General features: G+C 36.9%; 1 protein-coding gene across 3 annotated transcripts in view; it reads left to right on the top strand.

Moving 5' to 3' along the window:
* SNTG1 (syntrophin gamma 1) overlaps window positions 1–21095 on the top strand; it is a 367033-nt gene that overhangs the window by 29723 nt on the left and 316215 nt on the right. The window contains exon 1 of one of the 3 annotated variants that reach the window (XM_054817567.1): window positions 14166–14211. The exons of the other annotated variants lie outside the window; for them this stretch is intronic. The gene's annotated coding sequence lies outside the window, so the exon portion shown is untranslated. Of the gene's footprint in view, window positions 1–14165; window positions 14212–21095 lie in introns of those variants that run through there. 3 annotated transcript variants of the gene reach the window in all.

The raw sequence follows: 21095 nt of genomic DNA, 5'->3' as shown, positions 1-21095 counted from the left end.
CTGAAAATACAACTTAGCATCTCTGAAGTGAGCTAAATGTTCTGGACTTCTTTTTTAATCCTTTATTGAACAGATGGACAGTTTTGCTGATCTGTCCTCATTTTTAGTAGGTTATGGACAGTTTTTCAGTGTGAGTGCAAAATGCTTTTTTTACTTTTTCAGGTTTTTTTAGGAAATACCTGATAGTATCTGGTACTGGGAAGTAGACAATTTAGGATTAAAGAACTGAAAATGAATCATGAACTCTATATGTGCAGTATTGCCTTATAACCAAACAATAAGAAAATGTGCTGTAGGATTTCTGGTACATAAGATGCTTACTGTAGTAAATACTGTCCTCTTTAAAGTATTGGAGCAAGTTGAAAATGAAAAAAAAAAAAAAAGAGATTAGAACATCTAATGCAATCTAAGGCAATAAATACTTATCTGGAAAGAAACAAACTTGTGAAATGGACCGTGGTTTAATGTACTACAAATCTGAAGTATAACTCAAGAGTACACTGGGATCTTTTCATTGTGTGAACAAGATGAGCTAAGTCTATGTCAGATTGTCTGACCAAGACAAACAGGAGAGCTGAAACTGCTCTGAGTAGTCATTTATTACTACATGAACAGGTTTGGGTTTTTTAAATTATTATTTTTTGTGGATGAATGAACTTGATTCAGGGGGCCTTTTCCAGCATTCAGAAGTTGCTTCGCTATTTTCTTCTGAATATTGGAACTGAACAGTTCTATTTGTCATGCTAGATTAACTTCAGATATTCTCTTCCTCCCTCAGCTTCCCTGTCTCCCAGTTATGCAGAAAAAACCCTGAAAGTGAGAGCAATGCCCAGGGTTAGTTGCTGGAGCCTGGCATGAATATTAAATATTCTAGCTGCAGCTAGAAACAAAAGTGAAAAATCTGGGCAGGATGGGTCAGTGTCTGGAGAATGAAACAGTAAGAGATACAGGCAGCAGGGAAGGATCCTGCATCGGGGCTGGGTGAGACGGGGAGAACGAGGGTGAGTCTGGCGGAGTTCAGCAAGCAAGAGGACTGAACCGCGAGCTGCTGCCTAAACATACGTCCATGGTAATGAGGGAGGAGAACTGGGGTTTTGTGATTAACTGATTGATTTCATAGTTAATCTGTCTCAGCTCCCTCCACTCTAAAATATTGACAGGTACCCTTAATTACCTCACACAAGTAGTAATTAGTCTCAGTTTGTTTCAGTGAAGGTTCCTGAGGTATTTACTGCACATGAATGTATTGTAAAGTCAGGCGAGTTAAAAATAGGGATGCTCTATTTTGCTGTGGTACAGATGGTTTTGTATATATATTTAGCTCAGTATATGTTTTCTATTTTAAATATATTTCTTAAATTCTGATAATAAAAGGTGAAGAATAGATATTTTTTTAAACTTAATGCGACTACACAGTTATACTAGTTTTTCCCCATATCATTCTGAAATGAAAGCATTGCAATAACTAAAATTATTCCAGAATTGTGCTTTATAGGGAACAATGGTTTAATATCCATTTAGAAGACCTTTGAGTTACAGTAAATGACTAAAGCTGGGACTTGTCTTGTTTCAGGCCAGTACATGGAGACTAGCAATCTTGTTCAGAGATCCCCTGGAAAGTAATGTGCCAATTCAGGAAATAGAAATCAAATATACCTCTCCACCAATGGAGTTCTTTGTAGTCATGAATTGATTTTAATGTCAGGTCCAATTTGTTCTTAGATTTTTGAGGCATTTCCCAACAGACAGGGCTTCAGTGATATATTTTTTGTTGTGGACAGAAGTGCTTAGTTTTTCCTGGGTAAAAGTTATTCACTGCTCTTGAGATTTGTTTCTTGCTGTTTTGAAGCATGTCCTGTCTTTTGCTTTGGCCAGAAATATTGCTTAGTTGACTGGTGATTTTCTCCGGGAGAAAACGAGGGGAGAGGAGCGTAGGATGGCCTTTCTGAAGTCTTGCAAACCTGTTGCACAGAGGTCAGCATGGGGGCTATCTCTGGCCAGAGGAGGCTTCTCTGGAAATACTTTTGTGTACCTGTAGGTTTTACAGTTGATTTTACTATTTACTCTGCAAAAGTTTCTTAGTTTCTTTCTAGTCACGCTTGTTCTTTTTGCTTCCAGTAAACACTTAACCCTCACAGAAATAAGTATACTTCATGACACAGTTGTAATATTTGATTAATTTAATGTTCAGAAACTACAATAAATATTTACACTTCTTTGCCTTACTAGGTTATTTATTTTAATAGATAATTTCTTAAATATAACTTAACCTTCCCTGTTTTAAATTGGATATGTAGCTCTTTGCTCTTGCAGCAGAGAATTATTTTCTCTCATCTCCTTCATTAAATAATTGTTGGGAACCCTCAGTTTATAGAGATTCAATTAAGTCATTGGTTTCTCATAATTAAGTAATGAACCACAGCCACTGACCAAGTAAACACCCTCAGAAATGGTGCCCGAAGTATTTTATTATGAGCCTGACACCAATTCAATAACTGTATCTCAGGTAATCAAGCTAACTTATTATATTGGATAATTTGATCATAAATTTGATCAGTCCAATCCAGTCAAGGACAATAATGCTTTGTTGACAATGATTTGCTGCTAGAATAGCTTAATCGTGATGACATATGTTGTCATTAAGGCTCTGTTGGTCAACCATGGTTATCAAAGGCACCACTTATCTTAAAGCCATTAATGTCTTTATTGCAATCATATTCCACAGAATGACAATACAATAAACTGGCCTTCTCCTGGTTCCATGAGATGTCATAGAAACTTAATCTGTATTTCAGGAAGGAAGGATCAAAAACCAGACTCAGTTCCCATCTAAATGAATTTGTATTGCCTGCTGCCTGTGTTTAGTTAATCCTGAATACATTTTCAGCAAAGTAGCAAACATTTGATTTAAGCATTGTGTTGTAGCAAAAAAGATAGGCCCGTAACGAAGGCCTATTTATATGTGATAAGAAACTATTCATTATTACTTTAGGTAGAAGGGTAATGATTCTTAGAATGAGCACCTGCTACACATCATGATAAAAAGGAGGAGCTACAAGACACTTCAAGGTCCTTATGTACATACTTTTCAGAATGGGAAGACACTAATTGTCTCCAGCAGCATCCTTATCTTCCTGAGGCATATAGCGAACAATTACCAACACCGAAGTATTGAGAAACTAGGGGAAAGGTAATTGGGGCCAGGGTCCCCACGGCCACTGACCCGTAAGCCCCCTACCCAAATTATCCCACCTACTCAGAAGATAGAGGCAGAGAAAGGAACTGAGCATGCGTTCTAGTTTGCATACTAGGCGAAGAAATATGAACCAATTATTGTAATGGGGAGTACACCACTTTGTAGTCTTTGTAACAGTTGTGTATAAATATGACAAGAGAATCAGCGTTAGGTGTGCCTGATTAGAAGAACTATCCTCCTGACACCCAGCGCTGCAATAAACGGAAATGCCTGCTTCTTAATGCTAAATTGGTGTTAAGGAGTTTTCTTTTATTACCGAATTTCGGTGACAGTGTCACTGCGTAAACATTCTCATGCCCATGAATTATTGGAATAAATTGAATATCTGAGGTTTCTGGGTGGAAAGTATCAGGGGAAAGGCAATTTCTTTCAGAGTGAAGACTCTTACTCATCATTGGAGTGCTTAGAGCATCCCTTTAATACAAAATGCTGTTGCCGTCTCTCTTCCCAGATCTCAGTTCTGCTCCAGCACAGCTGCACAGTGGAGGGGGTCATCTTCACTGTTAGGAGAAGGTGCTCTTGTTGCTTCACTGCTGAATGAGATTTCATTTGCATTTTTTTATTTTGTGAGAAAGTTTGAAAGGAAAGAGGTGGAGCCATGACCTTCTTTCTGCAGAGCTTCTCTGGGTAGGAAAAGAAATGGGACCTGTACTGCATGAAAATAAACATAGAGGTGCTGCCTTCCAGGCTGGCTTGAGTTTGTCCTTATTGCTTTGCCTGTTCCTGTCCCTGAGATGAGGACGGGGCCAGGCTCAATCTGGCCTTTCACTATCTTCATTTTTTCACATGCTTTGCAAGAATCCTGCCTATTATTACATCTATTTGAAAGGCTTACATCTTCAGACTGTTTCGTTTTTTGGGGCTTTGCAAATAAGCTTCTAAACCTGTAGAAACAGATTGCAGCTTGTATATAGTCACTTCTTCCTATCCCACTGCACTCTCCACAACAGAATTACTAAAAGATAAGATGAGCATTACTTTCAAGCTTAGCTTTACTGGTTTGGCAAACAGCTGTTTTGAAAGTGCGTTATACTTCAAAGGAGTATAATGTTATTTGAAATGTGCGTTGTGAAATAGGTATGAAACAAAACCTAATGTTTCCTGTGTATTTAAGGAATATAGCACTTCTAACTACCAAAAATGTTAGGAACACATTGTAATGCAGACAGTATGAGAAGTTTTTAGGGAGATATTTTGACTATTGCAGAATGCGAGGCGTATCTGTTGAGTACAAGATTACAGAGGAGCATTACCATTATTTAGTATGTAGTTGAAAGGAGATGACACTCTGATTCAAGGGTGATGAAACACCCATGAGACCATTGATGAGATTATGCTTTGAAAAGAGATTTTGTAATGCTTTCAGTTTATAACTGGATTATGTTGCGAGATTCAGTGGTACATAAGATCTTCTAGGAAAGCTGTAACAGTCATATCTTCTCCAAAAAGACAGAGATAATGATGATAAAATACTATTAGTGTGGGGTGAATGTGCTTTTTGTTTTATTTACTGCCATCTGTGCAATGATGCAACAGGTGAGATTTTTGAGTCACCTGTGAAAGCTTTTACCCACAGTGTTTTGTGAGAACATTTGAAGAAAACACCTTGCTCCATGTTTCTGCAAGCAGTACTCTGAATAATGAATTAATTTAATGAGATTAATTTAGATGTATGCTAAAGTGGAATTGTATGATTATCGGTCATTTATACTTTAGTAATGTTTTAAAATTATCTGGTTTTGCAGATAAAGGATTATTTTGGGTTGGTTTTGATGAAATAGAAAAACCTTTCTGAAATCATTTGCTGATTTTCATTGATTCTATGTAAAAATCTGTTGTATGCTTCGTATTTGTAGTGAAATAATTTCTTTTCTTACTAAAGAAAAAATATTGTGAAGCAAATTGTATATAAGAAATGGCTTACAGACTGTCTTAGAAAGCTTTAAAACTGATTTTAAAATTATCCTAGTGGAATAGTATTTTTCTTGTCATGTTTGCTGAGAATAAGATGATAACTGACATTTATTATTCAGTAGGACTGACAAATAACAATCAATCTGTGATTTTCTTTGATACATTTTTATTATGTTCAGAGCAGGAATCTTGCTCACTGGCTGTAGCTACAATTTAATCAGTAAAGAATATAAATTTGCTGCTTTGACAGCCTAATGGTGTAGAAAACTCTGAGGAAGAAATGGTCAATAAAGAGGTAAATGCTTACTGATCATATCCTTTTTCAAAGGAAAATCTTACCTCTACTGTGTTAGGTAGGTTCTGATTTTAGTAGCAAAACCTGTCCATTAAAAAAAGCAAGTTTAACCAGGTAAACAAGGTTTTACTTCATATAATATGTATAATCCTAGAGAATGTCTATACCACTTGAATTGTCAGTGACGTAGGCCAAATGTTCTATTACTCATTAGTCTAATCTGTGACATGAAAAATAAAAGTATACGATATAGATACTTCTTTTTTTTCTTCTTTTTTTAAATTTAAATGAAAAAGTAGTTTTTCCCAGTTTGCAGGTGTTCTAAGTATCTGTCTAACGAATCTAATATAAAGTGAGTTAGTGGTGGTAGCTTACAGACAGTGTAGCAAAGATTAGGTGCAAGTGAAATTAGTATGCCTAGTGCAAGAAAGAAGGAATTATAGCAAATTTATGTCTAAGTATCTTCCTGTATTTGAGCCCCTAAGAAGAAATGTTCATTAGCGAGGGAAATAGTTAACATCTTATATTGCAACAGTTGTTTCTAATAGGAATATGTCTGCGAAGACTAAGTTGACAAAGTCCAGTTGGTTTATCGATTATAGCAATCTATGTAATGTGTATGTTGTACCAGTCCTGGTAAGCTCTGCATCCCACCACTCTTACTGGAGACCAGCTGAGAATACAGTCGCATACACTACTCACTTTGCTGAAAGGGTAAATCAATGAAGAATTTCATCAATACCCTTTTTGTTGGCTTGTCGAGAAACATACACAATATATGCAGTATTTGTGTCAAATTGTCCTGGTTTCAGCTGAGATAATTATTTTCATAGTAGCTAGTATGGGGCTGTGTTCTGGATTTGTACTGAAAACAGTGTTGATAATATAGAGATGTTTTTGTTATATAGAGATCATAGAACCATAGAATGGTTTGGGTTGGAAGGGACCTCAAAGATCACCTAGTTCCAACCCCCCTGCCATGGGCAGGGACACCCTCCACTAGACCAGGTTGCCCAAAGCCCCATCCAACCTGGTTTTAAACACTTCCAGGGATGGGGCATCCACAGCTTCTCTGGGCAACCTGTTCCAGCGCCTCACCACCCTCACAGTAAAGACTTTCCTCCTAACATCTAATCTAAATCTACAATGTTTTGTTGTTGAGCAGTGCTTACACAGAGCCAAGGCCTTTTCTGCTTCTCACACCGCCACACCAGTGGGATGGCTGGGGGTGCACAAGATGTTGGGAGGGGACACAGCTGGGACAGCTAACCCAAACTGACCAAAGGGATATTCCATACCAAATGACATCATGCTCAGAATATAAGGGGCTTGGGGAAGAGGAAGGAAGGGGGCGGCGGCATTCAGAGTGATGGCGTTTGTCTCCCCAAGTAACCGTTACGTGTGATGGAGCCCTGCTCTCCTGGAGATGGCTGAACACCTGCCTGCCCACGGGAAGTGGTGAATGAATTCCTTGTCTTGCTTTGCTTGGCGCATGCAGCTTTTGCCTTACTTATTAAACTGTCTTTATCTCAGCCCATGAGTTTTCTCACTGTCACTCTTCCGATTCTCTCCCTCATCCCACCTGGGCAGGGAGTGAGCGAGTGGCTGCGTGGGGTGCTTAGCTGCCGGCTGGGGTAAAACCATGTCACGAATACAAAACCCAAAACATATCTGTAGGCATTTTGTGTTAGGCAGCATCTGGACTGTATGTGACTTTAGGATTGGGATTTTGCAACGGGAGAATCACGGAAATCTAATTCACAATTTAAGATAAGGCAGGAAAGAAGCCTTTACTCTGTCAGAAGCAACATAGTGTATTAATTGTCAGCTAAATTTGTTCCTGCTTCAGAAATTGTACAATTTCCTACCACAAATACTTTTGTATATAGTATTAAAAGTATAAACTTGGTAACATATTTTTTTTAACATTACTTACCGTGACTTTGGTGGGTATTTAGATGCCTAGATCAAGACCGCTTCTCAGACTTAGTGTACAATAAGTGTAGGCTTCCGTAGCAGGGCAATTCAGAGCACCTAAATTTAGCTCATCCTTAATAAACTCTGAAAAAGTCTCTCTATATCTGTTACTTTTATAAAGATGCATGCAGATGGTAGTGATCTTGCTTAAGCATGTCGTATACTTAATGTTTGGTGATGTGAATACTCTTGATATGTTTTCTTGTGAGTATGCTTCTAAACTAATCCAACATACCAGATTATGGTTTGATAGCTGAAGATAAATTTGGAACTTGAATAGGCTAGAAACCTATCTGTTCGTCTTGTTTCTAGAGTTTGTTCCATAATAAACACTTTTTCTTTAAAGTACACTGCAATTTCATGTATCACAACAATTCAGGGTAAAGTAAATGTCATTACAACTGTAATTTGACATAAAATAGTCTGTAAATTAAATCAATAAAAACTATATTAAAAAGGACATAATAGCAACATGGGTAAAATTAAAAAAAAAGGTGAAAAACACAGAAGGGGGAGAACCAGCCACATATAATTTTTTTTTCCCTGTTTGAAAAGCAATGTACTGGTACTTAGCACAAGCTTAAAAGTGTTTGGAGCAAATCTTGTTTTTAATACAGCCCAAGAAGAATGGCACTAGGAACAACAGGAAATTGGAGGCAGAATAAAAGGATGAATAGAAGCCTGCAAGAGTGGAGGACACACTGATGTGGTTGGTTGAGTAAGCAGTAGCTGGATAATGTCATGTCAATTGTCAGTGTTCCAATGTGTCAATCTATGAATAGGATCTCTGCAGGAATCGTACAGAATGATTAAAATTTGGGAAATACCATGTTTCAATCCACACCTCCTTAAATAGTGATAACTAATTTGGGAAGGTGCTCAAACCACAAATTTGAATACCTGCATTTTTTCAGAACGATAGTGCTAAACTGTAAATCCAATTAAAAACCACAAAAAAAAAAAAAGAAAAAAACAAATTTTTTTTTACATTTGCATGAACAACTGTACATATGTATGACAGATTCAATTTGGTTGTGCTGAATAAGTTAATGATAATACTACTACTATTGAGAAAAAGTTAAACTCTGGTCTGTCTGCCTATCTTGCAAATTGCTCACTCCTTGATAATGCCAGTGACATTTCTGGTGCTACTGTATGAAGAAATTAAATTTCCTGAAATATTTTGATGACAGAATCTGTAACTTCTTGGAAGTCCATTAACTCTGAAAATCCTCTGCCCGTGTTTTACACGCAGTACCTCAAGGGCAGCAGAAGCCCTTGCTGTGCATGCTCATGTGGATTGCTGGAAGGATATTGTCCTAAACACAACGCTCAAGGACTTGCCATGCTTCCTCTTCAGTATTTTACCTCTAGCATGTATGGTAGAGTATTTTTAGAAACATCTGACAATTCAAAATTAAATCTGGATTACTTCCTTATAATGCATAACAGAAAACAGTTCACACCTGGTATTTCTTAGCTCTTTGAACATACGATTGGCTGGGCAGAATCAGACTAGGCTATCCAAGCAAATTCAGCCTCCTTCCCGCTGGTTATTGGTACTCTGGAAAAGTCCATGTGTGCCAGGTCCTTTTATGCATTTGCAATGGATAACTAATCAGTTTTATGTGCTTCCAATCTATGAGAATCAGATATATAATGTACCCTGTCATACCTGCCAACTCCCATTCAATTGTGTGAGCACAAAGGTTCTCAAATGTTTATACGGTTAATCACATTTCCATCCAGACTGCTGTGTGGGCCACCTGCCCCTTCTTTGCAAATATATTCCATGAGAATTAGAGCAACTGACTCCTGAGGGATGTTTTTACTCTAGTTTATGGAGTTTTTAGTGAAGGTTAGCAGCTGGAAATAAGGAAGAAAGAGCAAAGCAGCATAATCTTATTTACCTGTCTGTGAAGCACAGAGAGATGAATCACACGTGGTCATGTGGGCCTGACCCACCAGGCAAGAAAACCTCTGACCATTCCCCAGCAGTGTAACTGCGCTGAATGTTCTATTCTTCATACACAGGCGAAAAAAGGAAAGAGGAGATGATGTGCTGACGCCTATGCAGAGATTTGTTAATGACTAGGAAGAGAAAGCTCTTGCCTTTAGAGCAGTTCAGGGCCAAGACCGGAGCACCCAAGTTGGTGAGATACTGCTGCTAGATAGACAACCCTGTGAGATGTACGCAGGGTCACTCTGCCTCCCCTGCTTCCACCACATGTGCCAGCAATAGCCTCTACTTGGTTGAGTTGCCAGCTGAAAGGCATTTTTATTGACTAGTTGAAACTGCTTCTGGGGCTGGACCTGGTTTTGGACTGGTGACCATCCTTGTTCAGGAGGATAGACTGTTCTTAACAGGAAGCTTTGTAAAATGTTCAAAACTAAGACCTTTCTTATCAAGTGTTCCTACAGGACACTTTTCTTTTAAGAAAATGTTCTGATTAATTTGTTATTTGTTCTTCAGTGAGGATATTTCCATAATGTAATTCCAAAGAAAGGACTCTTTGGAAGTCCTTTCATGCTCAGTTGGACATCGAGGCATGCACTTGGCTTTACATGTGGAAAAACTTATACTGAATTACTGATTGATAATTTTTGTTATTGAGATCTTAACAGAAGATAGGTTTGTGAAAATGCTGTGCTCAGATTTAGAGCAAGTCTGTACTTGCAAAATACTGTTAAAATTAAATATTCATTAAATTAATAAAATTACATCTTAAGTTTTTAATACTAATTAATATTAAATAATAGATTAATAATCTCTCTTACATAGTTACATTTTGTCCTTCAAAGTTTGTTTTCATTTAATACACTTGAGGCTTGCTTAGGTACAAAGTTTGATTGTGGTGACTTGAAAGAGTATCTTCTAAAGATGCTCACTTGAGTTTGTGGGTTCCCTGTGGTCGTGGTTTAAATTAGACTTTTATGTTCATCAATGTGATAGGAGGACATGGAAAAAGATTGTTTTGCAAAGACTTGTGAGATGGTTCTGAGTGACAGAATTGATTTGGGGTGGGAGGATTCAAGGAAATGAGACTAGGAGAGAGGAGCATTTTTCCTTTCAGTTAAGGAACGAAGAACAATTTGCCTAAAACCCAACCAACCAACGAAGAAATAAAAAATATTACACAATCTCCTAGGTTTCCATAGGGGAAGCCGTACATTAGGAGCCCATGCAGATTTATTTATACTTATATACTGATTTTGTGGAGTTCAATGAGTAGATAGGATCATACTCCAGAAATTCTGATCAGTTGGTTATGGTATATAGATCCTTGCATTTCTAGTTTCTTTTCCTTGTATTTACCTAGATTTATTTCCTATTATGTTGACTAGTTTTCAGTGTAATTTTGTACAAGTGATTTGATATCCACATTCCTCACTTTCTTGACTGATTTCAAGTTAGAATAATGTTATTTCCCTGTTTTACAAGCTATTCAGGGTTAAATACTTTAAAGAATGTGACAGATTCAAACCTTGTGGTTATAGTGGTCATGCATATACCTTGTTATAGCTATACTACACATGAAAATGTGAGAATATTTTTATATTTCCTGTATTTCTGGATTGAAAAATAATGCATTTAAAGTCAGAGCAATGGAAATTGACATAAAACTTAGTTTTATGTGTTAGTAATCTTTACCTAATGCCTTTGCTTGCCTGTCTCAGAAAAACAGAATTTGCAGGAGAAGCCATAGAGATATTTCTGCAGTCTTGACAGTGTGTCAAGTATTTTTGTTCTATGCTGTCTTTGCTTAATAAACATTTATTATTTTGTGCACGCAGTTCTGTATGTATAGATGCTTATATAAATATCATTTTAAATATGTGGCAAAATATGGATTTACAAATACACTTTTGTAACAAAAAAGTATTTAAACATATTTAACATGTATTCTAGTCAGTGAAAATATTCTAAATTGTACAGCAAGTACCAAGTAGTATTAATTTTCAAATTACTATGCTCTTTGCATTTTAAGAAACGTTTTTCAAGCTCCTTTTTAGGTTCTTTCATGTTTTAGAATTGTAGATCAGTGCGTATAGCCATGTTATATTTAGCATTCTTTGTTCTTGGTGCTCACTTTTATGTAAGAAAGCAACTGTGTCAACTTAGGTTCACTGAGCCTTACTCTTTATTAAATATTACCATTACTGAGGAACAGCTTGCTTTCCCATCAAAGTTTGAAATACAATTTCACACTCTCTTTTTTATTCTGTTTTACTTTACTTTTAAATACCTGAAGGACTGAAGATATTTTAGGTACACACTGTATTGTACTGTTCTTTATTGTAATCCAAGATTAGATTCAGTAGAATTGGGCTATAAGTGCCTTCCGTATTCCTGATTTAATTCGCTCTTCTCTGAACTAATTTTACTTGGTTTTGTAGTTGTTTGGTTTTGGTGGTGGTGGTGGTGTTGGTTGGAGTTTGTTTTCTTTTGTTTTTCCTGGCACCTTTTTAACCTTCGGCACACAGTTGCAGCCCGTAGCTTGTGGGCTTGGAGGCTTTTCGCCGAAGCCCTTCATAGCTAACTTGTGGTAGCCTTGTCACCACAGATTTCATGTGCCCTGACCCCGGAGGGTGACTGAAGCCTGGGAAAACTTCTTTAGTTTGCCGTTTACTGGAGAAAAGTTTTTTTATTCCTTGCAATTCACTTTTACATTTTGAACACAGAACTTATGTTAAGGGAGGTGCTGTCTCTGGGCTGATCTCAAGTGACCTGTTCAAGAAGAGGCGTTTATTCCATGTTTGTTATTAAGTGTAGAGGAAGCCTCTAATGCAGCAATGGTTGGTGGCTGTAAGTCAAATTAAAATGGTAGACCAGAAGGTCTTACTTGTCTGTTACTCGGTCTGACTTAGCAGTTCCGTTGCTTCAGAGTTGTCTCATCCACCGTGCATGTTGTACAGTCCTTAAAGGAAACAGGTGATAGAATAAAGGTACATGTTAAAAGAGAAAGTGTCTTTTAAACAAGGGTTTATTCTGGGAGCACAAGTACTAATATCTAATTCAAAATAATACTGTCACTGCCAGATGAAGTACAGGTTAACATTAAAGTTGTTCGTATGCCTGGCTTGTTTATTGGCATGCACTCTTTTAAATCGCTTTGAGAGCCTATTTGCAATCGTTGAGTGGGACATTATCATTGCCTGTTCAGAACGCTTGCAAGATTCTCAGTCATAACCATGGTGGATGTCATAGCAGACCGTGATGGGGCTTCTAGAGTTAAATTGGTAGATCTACACTTGTTTTGTTACCTTCTGTTTCAGATTTAAGTGCTTAGTTCATTTTCAGTAGGCATGCTCAGAGCTGTAACAAAGACATCAGTATATGTGGTCTCCCATACTAATATTAAATAAATATTTGCAGAGTCACTCCTACATTGGTAAGCTTCTTGTATGAGGTCCCTTCTGGTGTTTTGGCAGTGTTACAGCAGCTATTCATCACTCTCTTTAGAAGTGCCATTTTTATTCTACTGAAATGCATTAACATTTTGCTATGATATCCAGTAATTTTAAGTGCTGACAGTGTTTCTAAATTATATGTTCCTGTTTTCTTTGAGATATCTGGACTTGAAGAAACACCACACCATGTGCAGTGATTACCTATCAGGTAGACAGGCTGAAGACTTAATTTGTAGAGTTATCTATTAAATTTGTATAATTCAATAATTTAAATACTTATTTAATTTATTGTTTACAAATGGTGCATTCCTAAATAAATAGTACACGAGTGAACAATAAATTATTGTTCCTAAATAAAATTATTAATTGTTAATATATACTTATAGTTATGTAACAATTTAAATATTCATATTAAAATAATGCCTCCATTTAAGTATATTAGTACTTTTATTGACTCAGTAGCTTCAGTGCTGGTGGTGTATATGGCCTCTGACTAACTTTATATCACAGCCAGCTATGCTTTGATGACTAGATTTGGTTAAATATTTTCAGGTAGAAATGCTTTCACTGAAAATGTCATTTTCAGAAATGTATAAATTTATTATTTGAAACTTTCATCAGAACTGCTTTTGCAGTCCCTAGAATATGCAAAAAGATTATTTTCTGTAAGAGAAAAAATGCACTAAAACTTTTGAGTATAATTTTTAATATAATAATATATGTAAGATATATCTTATATATAATATTGTAGATATTTTTTACAGAAATGACATCGTCTGTAAGTAGAAACTGCTTCAAAATTACTTTCCTGTTTTGTTTTCCTTTGTCTTTGAGATTTTTTGGTTTTTTTTAATACTAATTCTAGTTAACTTGTCTTAGCCCTTGATCTAACCTCACTGCTATGCGTATTCACAAGGCATGCAACATTCAGTGGCATCAACAGCACCGATATGTGCACATCATTCAATTGTTTGGAGGCAAGTAGTACCTTGTATACGTTTTTTTAAAGTCCCAATGCCCTAGTTTCATCTGGGATAAAGTTCATTTTCTTTCTAGTAGCTGCTATAGTGCTGTGTTTTGGATTTAGTATGAGAATAATGTTGATAACACACTGATGTTTTGGTTGTTGCCAGGTAGTTGTAGTCCCTACACTAAGTCAAGGACTTTTCAGGTTCCCACGCCCTGCCAGGTGCACGGGAAGCTGGGAGAGCACAGCCAGGACAGCTGGCCCAGACTGGCCAAAGGGACATTCCCTGCCGTGTAACATCGTGCTCCGTATGGCACTGGGGAAGCGAGCTGGGAGGCAGATTCGCTGCTCAGAAACAGACTGGGCATCAGGATATTTTTTCTGCATGTGGTGAGCAATTGCATTTGTGCATCACTTGTTTTTTATATATTTATTATTATAGTTATTGTTGATATTGTTATTATTTTTTATTGTTATGATCTTCCTTTGTTATCCTATTGTTATCCTATTAAACTGTCTTTATCTCCACCCAAAAGGTTTTTTTTCCATTCTCCTCCCCATCCCACTGGGAAGGAAGGGGTGAGGGAGCAGCTGCGTGGTGCTTAGTTACTGCCTGGGGTTAAACCACGACACCCAGTAACACAGCTCCAGTGCACGGCACGTGTTCATATACACTACTGCAATTAAATAAAAATGGATGAGAATTATGATTTTGTTTTCATTTCAATTCTTTTTTTCTTAATTATTAGTGACATGGATAAATCCCCAGGTAGTCAGTCCTTTGAAAGTTTGGAGATGTGTTTTCTGTAAGTAAGTAATCTAAAAAAAATAGTCACAATTTACAAATAATAAACAAAAAATATTTTTCTGGAAAGATAAATGAAGCAAATCATGGATTAGGTACTAAGAAGAAAGAAGAGGCTTCAGAATCCCAGTTCATGTTAGGGTACATCAGCAATTCAGAAATTGCAGGATTTTTAAACTGTTATGGAAGAAATGATCTATCTAGTGTAACAGACCTTGGATACTAATGTTTGAGTTTCTATTGAAGCTACATGAAGCTCTGCAACAGAAAAGCTCTTATAGGGCAAGTTGTTGCTTAGGTAATATCAACACATCATCAGTCAATTACAGCCATCCACTGAGGATAAAAATGCAGGAGTACTTTATAGCTGCTGCGTTATATTGACTGAGGGTGAGTTGATTTCATAAGTAATGATCCAGCTAATGGGATGGAGCAGCATCGTTGCAGAATGAATACTTTTAGTTATTAATCAGTAGCCTTTTACACATATTGTGCTAAAATATTCTGTAGTAAAAACAGTCTTCATTAGCAATGCCACAGTGGATTGAAATGTTACCATATTCTTCTGGGCACTGGTTGAACTGAATGTTTGAATGCCTGCCTTTAACCTCATAATTAAGCCTATTTTTTGCTTGCAAAACACATAAACAAGTTCTTACTTTGCATGGGCTTAAATCCCGTTGCATTCTGCAGCGTTTCAGGGGGAATTTGTACTCTTTCCAACCCAGCAGTAGACAGGGTACTAGTCTTTTCAGTAGTTGATTTCAAGAGTAGAAAATAATATATAACTGTAATGGCCATTTAGTTTAAGATAAGCGAAAGAGATATTACTGTTTTTCATGCAGATTAATTGATCTGAAAATAAAGTGCAAAGCTACAAGATGATTTTGATCAGTAACTATTCAAAACAACTAAATTTGAAAATAAAACTGACCCCCCTGACATATTATAAATAATTACTATAATTTCAAATTTATGTTAAGAAATAATTCCCGAGATTGGTAAAACTTCAGTGAATTAAATATACAATAAGCAATATATTTTTCCAGACATAAGCACCCTGCATAATTCACAAATTTGTTAATTAGGTGTGCATGTAGCACAATGTTTTAGTAAACTGGTAATAAAAAGTTGTGTATGGAAATATACTGCCTGTAATACATGCATATGAACTAATGAATTATATTCTCTGCTGTGTAAATCATCCTACACTAAGTGTTAGTGGAGGATCTAGTCAAAGAGCTTTAAGAGCAACATTAGAGGGTAGGGAGGGGTCTGTGATGAAAAAGAAACACATAGCACAAAATTGTGCTTCATATGGACTATCTCTGTTTCAAAAATCCAGTTTTAAATAATGGTTACAATTCAGATACATGGGTGAAATACCACAGGTAATTAGTATTCTAAAATCAGATGATTTTATAGTCACTGAATCAGTGTGTCTGCACAGTCATCTGGCTGAAGCTAACCTATTAGCAACACTCCTTTTTTCATAGATCATATAGGAAGTCTTTACATATAGCATTTTAGCACTGTGGACTTTAAGAATATGTTTTGAAGGAAAAAAATTGTCTTTGTTTTGGGACAAAAAGATATTAAAGTTAGTTATGTTCTGGAACTGAGTGAAAACAAATACTAATGCACATTTCTCAGGGAGAAACAATATTGCAGACCAAAAGCACAAAGAGCTTGAAAACCACAATAAAATCTTCTAGAGATTGTTTATGATAAATAAGGAAATGATTACTCAAACATAATTGCTAATAAGTGATTAATTAGTGGACTGTGTACAGCCAACGTAGATGTACACTGGAGAAAGACAGCCTGATAGATGAGCTTTGATGTACTCCTCAGTTAATATCTGTAGGAGTAAGTGATAATTAGAAGCACTCCGCATAAATAGAAAATATGGAAGGTGGCTTTTCACCAGAGAATTTTGGCTGTCAACTGTTGCTGGATTTCTCAGAGCTAAATGTTGATTCTGTCAAGTAAAATGTAATAAGTAAGATCGTCCCACTTTGCAGGAACTCGTGCAAACACCTCCTACTTCAGATAGGAAAATATTGCCTCTACTGTGTTATGATTTCTTTTACTATATGATGAGTTTTATTGACATGTAATAGGAAAAAAAGATAAATGGAAGTATACTATACAATTTAAAAGGACTATTGTACAGAAAACAAAGAGTAAAGATGTTGACGGAAATTTGTTCTTATTTATCCATTACTGACAAGTCATTTTAAAAATAATACATATACACAAATATATTTTGAAGTGTTGTTACTTGCATTGAATTTACAAAATATGTAAAAGTAGCTACTATACATCTACCAAGGTATTGCAGCAACATTCATGAAAAAATATGTAGTTCTTCATAAATTTAAATGATTATCTGCTATAGAAAATCACTATTAAGACGTGCATGCAATACAATACCCATCCAAATTTGAGAAGCTATAAAGTCCATATTGTTTCTACCAGATGCATCTGATAACACTTGCATGTTTTGAAGGTGTTTATAGTTTCTCCCAGCAAAGGTTGATAATATTTAATAAATTTGTCTGACATTTAAAAATGTAAATTACATTCATTTCTTGGTAATGCACTTTATACTCAATTCTATTTGATCTTTTAAAATAGTTTTTATTTTCCTGTGTATTTCCTGTGTGTTAATTATTAGCTAATTCATTTGCTCAACTGTAAATTTCTTTTATGATTTGTTTTTAACCAGGCCTGCCTTACATATCTCACTAATGCATGGGTTAAAAAAAAATATTCTGAGTTGCGAATGTAAATAGCACATAAGAGTATTTCCAATTACCTTCCAATTACTTCGCAAACAGGTTCAGTTTCTGTAAATATGTTTACCAAGCTGTACCAAGATGTACAGTGAGAAGAACTGCCTATTCTGAGTTATTATACCTGGAATACTGCCTGCAGCTGAGAACGTGTGTTTTATATCTGTGTATATGCGTGGGAAAAAGGACTTGCTTTTCCCTTTGTACTCTTATAAAAGTCATCGATATTTCTGGATCAAACAAGAAGGATTGGTTTGGGTTTTTGAATCTAGAAAATGGCCATATTACAGCAAATCATTGCTTTGCCAGATCCAGTATTGTGTTTATGAAATTCATCAGTGCTACAAGCTTGAGGTACAGTGGCAAAACATTAAAGTCACATAAACATGGTTCGGTTTTCCCAATCCGAGTGTCATTCTTCATCCTGAGAGAAAACTTCTTCACTTTGAGGGTGACCGAGCACTGGCACAGGCTGCCCAGAGAGGTTGTGGAGTCTCCTTCTCTGGAGATATTCAAAACCCACCTGGATGCAATCCTGTGCAACCTGCTCTAGGTGATCCTGCTCTAGCAGGGGGGTTGGATGAGATGATCTCCAGAGGTCCCTTCCAACCCATACCGTTCTGTGATTCTGTGATCTTCTAGTTGTTTGTTCGGGTTTTTAACTTCTTTTTTTATTGTTTAGCTAATGAAACCTTTATTTAGAGTCATAGAAATATGTCACTGTGTTTGCACTTAAAAAAAAAAAAAGGTACAGAGATTATTATGGCTGAGTTTTAAACTGTTGCATGCCTCACAAAAGGTTGGTATTGTGGCTACTTTGTAATATCATAGGGCATTTCTAAGAATAATTGCTCCTTTCTGCTTCTTTCTTGCTTCTTTCCAAGTGGACAAATTTCACTCTTCTTTGAGAACTACACAGATCCTGTAGAGTCTTTTATTATGGACCACAGTGTTGAAAGGATTAATATGAGATGACCATACTTAGTTGTGCAGTTGAGATGTGATTTGATGGCTGTTATGCTGGGAATGACTACATTCTCTGATGTCTGTCTGTGAAGTAACAGGACAGGAGCTGGGTGAAGATCTAGTTGTGGTTCATCAACTTTTCCTGGAGTCCTCATACTGCCCTTGATGAGCACTGGCAGATGGGGGTGGCTGGCTCTGAACTCCATCATAGCCTTTAGGCTACATCTCCCCCTTCTTTTCTCCTCTGTTGCTCATCCTCCACTCTCCTTTTATGTGCATACCAGAAGACATTCACTATTCAAGGTCTGAGAGGAGATACAGAAACTTCCATTGCTGGTCCTGCGCTTGGTGGGGCTTCTCCTTGCAGGTCTGTCCTCAGCACCACAAATGAAACAGAGCATGCAGGGGACAGCTGCTACAACTGATCGAAGCAATGTGGTGAAAGACACTGGTGCCAAGTAAGAGAGGCATGATGAGTTGTTCAGGAAACTTGGACACAGTGGGAAGTCCCTTAGAGAAAATGTGTTTTCCTTTAGCAGCAAATTTTGAGTGTCTGTAAGTATGCATGTGTATTACACATATGCATTTTTATTTTGTATAGTCTAATATTTATGGCTCCCAACTACTCAGAAGAGTGGCCAACAGACTTCTGTGGAATGTAGGCAGAATTAAAATGGGCTAAGGAGCATGACAGCTTTCTCGGAGTTAGTTTTTTAAGGGAGAATCATGTATCATAAAATTTTTAGTTGCATGGAATAATGAAAAAAGTCCAGGTTGGAAGACAGCTCTGAAGCTCATCTTGTTCAACTTTTTGTTGAAAGCAGGGCTTTAGATTAATTTATTAATGGCCCTGTCAAGCTGAGTCTGAATATTTCCAGTGAGGGAGATTGTTCCCCTTTTCTGGCAATATGTTTCCAATGTTCGGTAGTCCTCATAGCAGGGATATTTTTTTTTTTCTTATATCAAGTTTGTATTTCCACTGTTTCAGTTTCTGTCTGCTGCTTCTGGTTGTGTCATTGTGCATCCTTATATAGAGCGTACCTCCACTTTCTCTGTCAACTACCTTTTAAGTATTAGAAGCCATCTTTTCTGTAGGCTGAACAAAGCCAACTACTTCAACTGTCTTTATTATGTCATGTTCTTCAATGCTTTACTCATCTTGGAGACCCTCCACTTTGGTGGAGGACACTTAGTGGACTGTCTAGTTTTTTTCATTGTCTCTCTTGAACTGAGATTACCAAATTTAAGCTAAAGGAATTTAGTGAAAATGTAGACTACTAAATGCTGAAGAAAAGCGGGGGTAGGATGAGGAGAATTAACTTACAATGTGATATTAATGATACTGCAAAATACGTACTACTTTTCTGTTATGTCTTTGTGTTTTGGACACAGTGCTCCTTGTCCTCTTTCAGCGGATGTGTAAATTACTGGGGTTCTTTTCTGTGCTTTTTAAGGATTCCGGTTAGGAAGGGCTTTTTCTCAGCTTTTCATGAAACCAGTATTTGCAGATCCATTCCTACAGGGAATGGTGATCTTTCTGTCCTTAAAACTGTATGAGTCATGGTGTTTTATTAACCTAGCAATCATGCATTATTCAAAGAAGCATGGCCCCATGTCACCAGAATGTGTGATTCATCTTACTGATATTGCCTGAGGAGTCTTGAAGGACAGTGCATTGGAAGTCCAGTTCTTTCCATTGTTCTTGGAGGACTCTGCCCTTGGACTTCTTGGTACACATGAATCTGTACTCCTTCAGACAAATTAAATGAAATGGCTTTTGAGCAGGACAGAAAGCAGTATCTACAACCAAGTTTGCCTAATACGATGTGGAACAAGGTGCAAACATGACTAAGCAAGCTGGCAGTAAGATGAAGCATAGGTATGGCAAGAAGGCATAGAAATGAGAATGAAAAAAATGAAGACACGTAGTGCTGCTGGGTGGGAATGAATAGATCATAGGTTACTCACAGAGTTGTATTGCTTCTCATTGCAGCACTTTTATTTCCCCTTTGTGGCACTCTGTGTTCTTAGAGTGCACCAGCTTGCTTTGTAGTAGCCTCTTCACACAATTTGGATGGTATTAAGACCTGGAAAACTACCAGAAAGTAAAATATCAATAATTCTAGGATCACCACCTGCCATTGCTCTAGATATCTGTGCTTTGGTGGTGTATTGAAAGTCAAGTATGTCATCCTAAACTTTTCCTCTCTTTTGAGGTGAAACACACAGTTCTGCATTGGGGCTGCAGTGTAGTGTGTGGTCTTTTGAGTCTGCAGCCTACGTTTGGATGCCGATGCTTTTTCAATTGTTAGTGGCTTATTCCGTGGCATACTTAAAATGCAACCACTCATAGTCTTTAATAACAAGTTACTTTTCAGAGGGAAATAATTATAATAAAATAGTCTAAATATTTTTATTAGCACCCTGCTAATAAAAGTAATTGTGGTGATTTGTTTCCTTCAGAAACCTTAGTCTGTGTGTACTGTCATCTCATCTTCCTTTGCTTGAAATGCTCTCAATGTCTTTGTCAGCTTTACTGCCTATTTATTGTTTGTAGGTAGTCCCTAAGAACAAACCCCAACATTTTGTCAAACACTGTTTCTAAATCTTTGGTCTGTGTACTTACTATTCATTGACCATGGGATATGACAGATGTTAGATGAACTATGGTTAAAAACAAACCAAAAAGCACGCTCCCCTTATGC

This window comes from Grus americana, chromosome 2, assembly GCF_028858705.1.
Source record: "Grus americana isolate bGruAme1 chromosome 2, bGruAme1.mat, whole genome shotgun sequence".
In the NCBI taxonomy this organism is placed as follows: Eukaryota; Metazoa; Chordata; class Aves; order Gruiformes; family Gruidae; genus Grus; species Grus americana.
The sequence above is the reverse complement of the archived record's forward strand: the minus strand, read 5'-3'. Positions and strand labels throughout refer to the sequence as shown.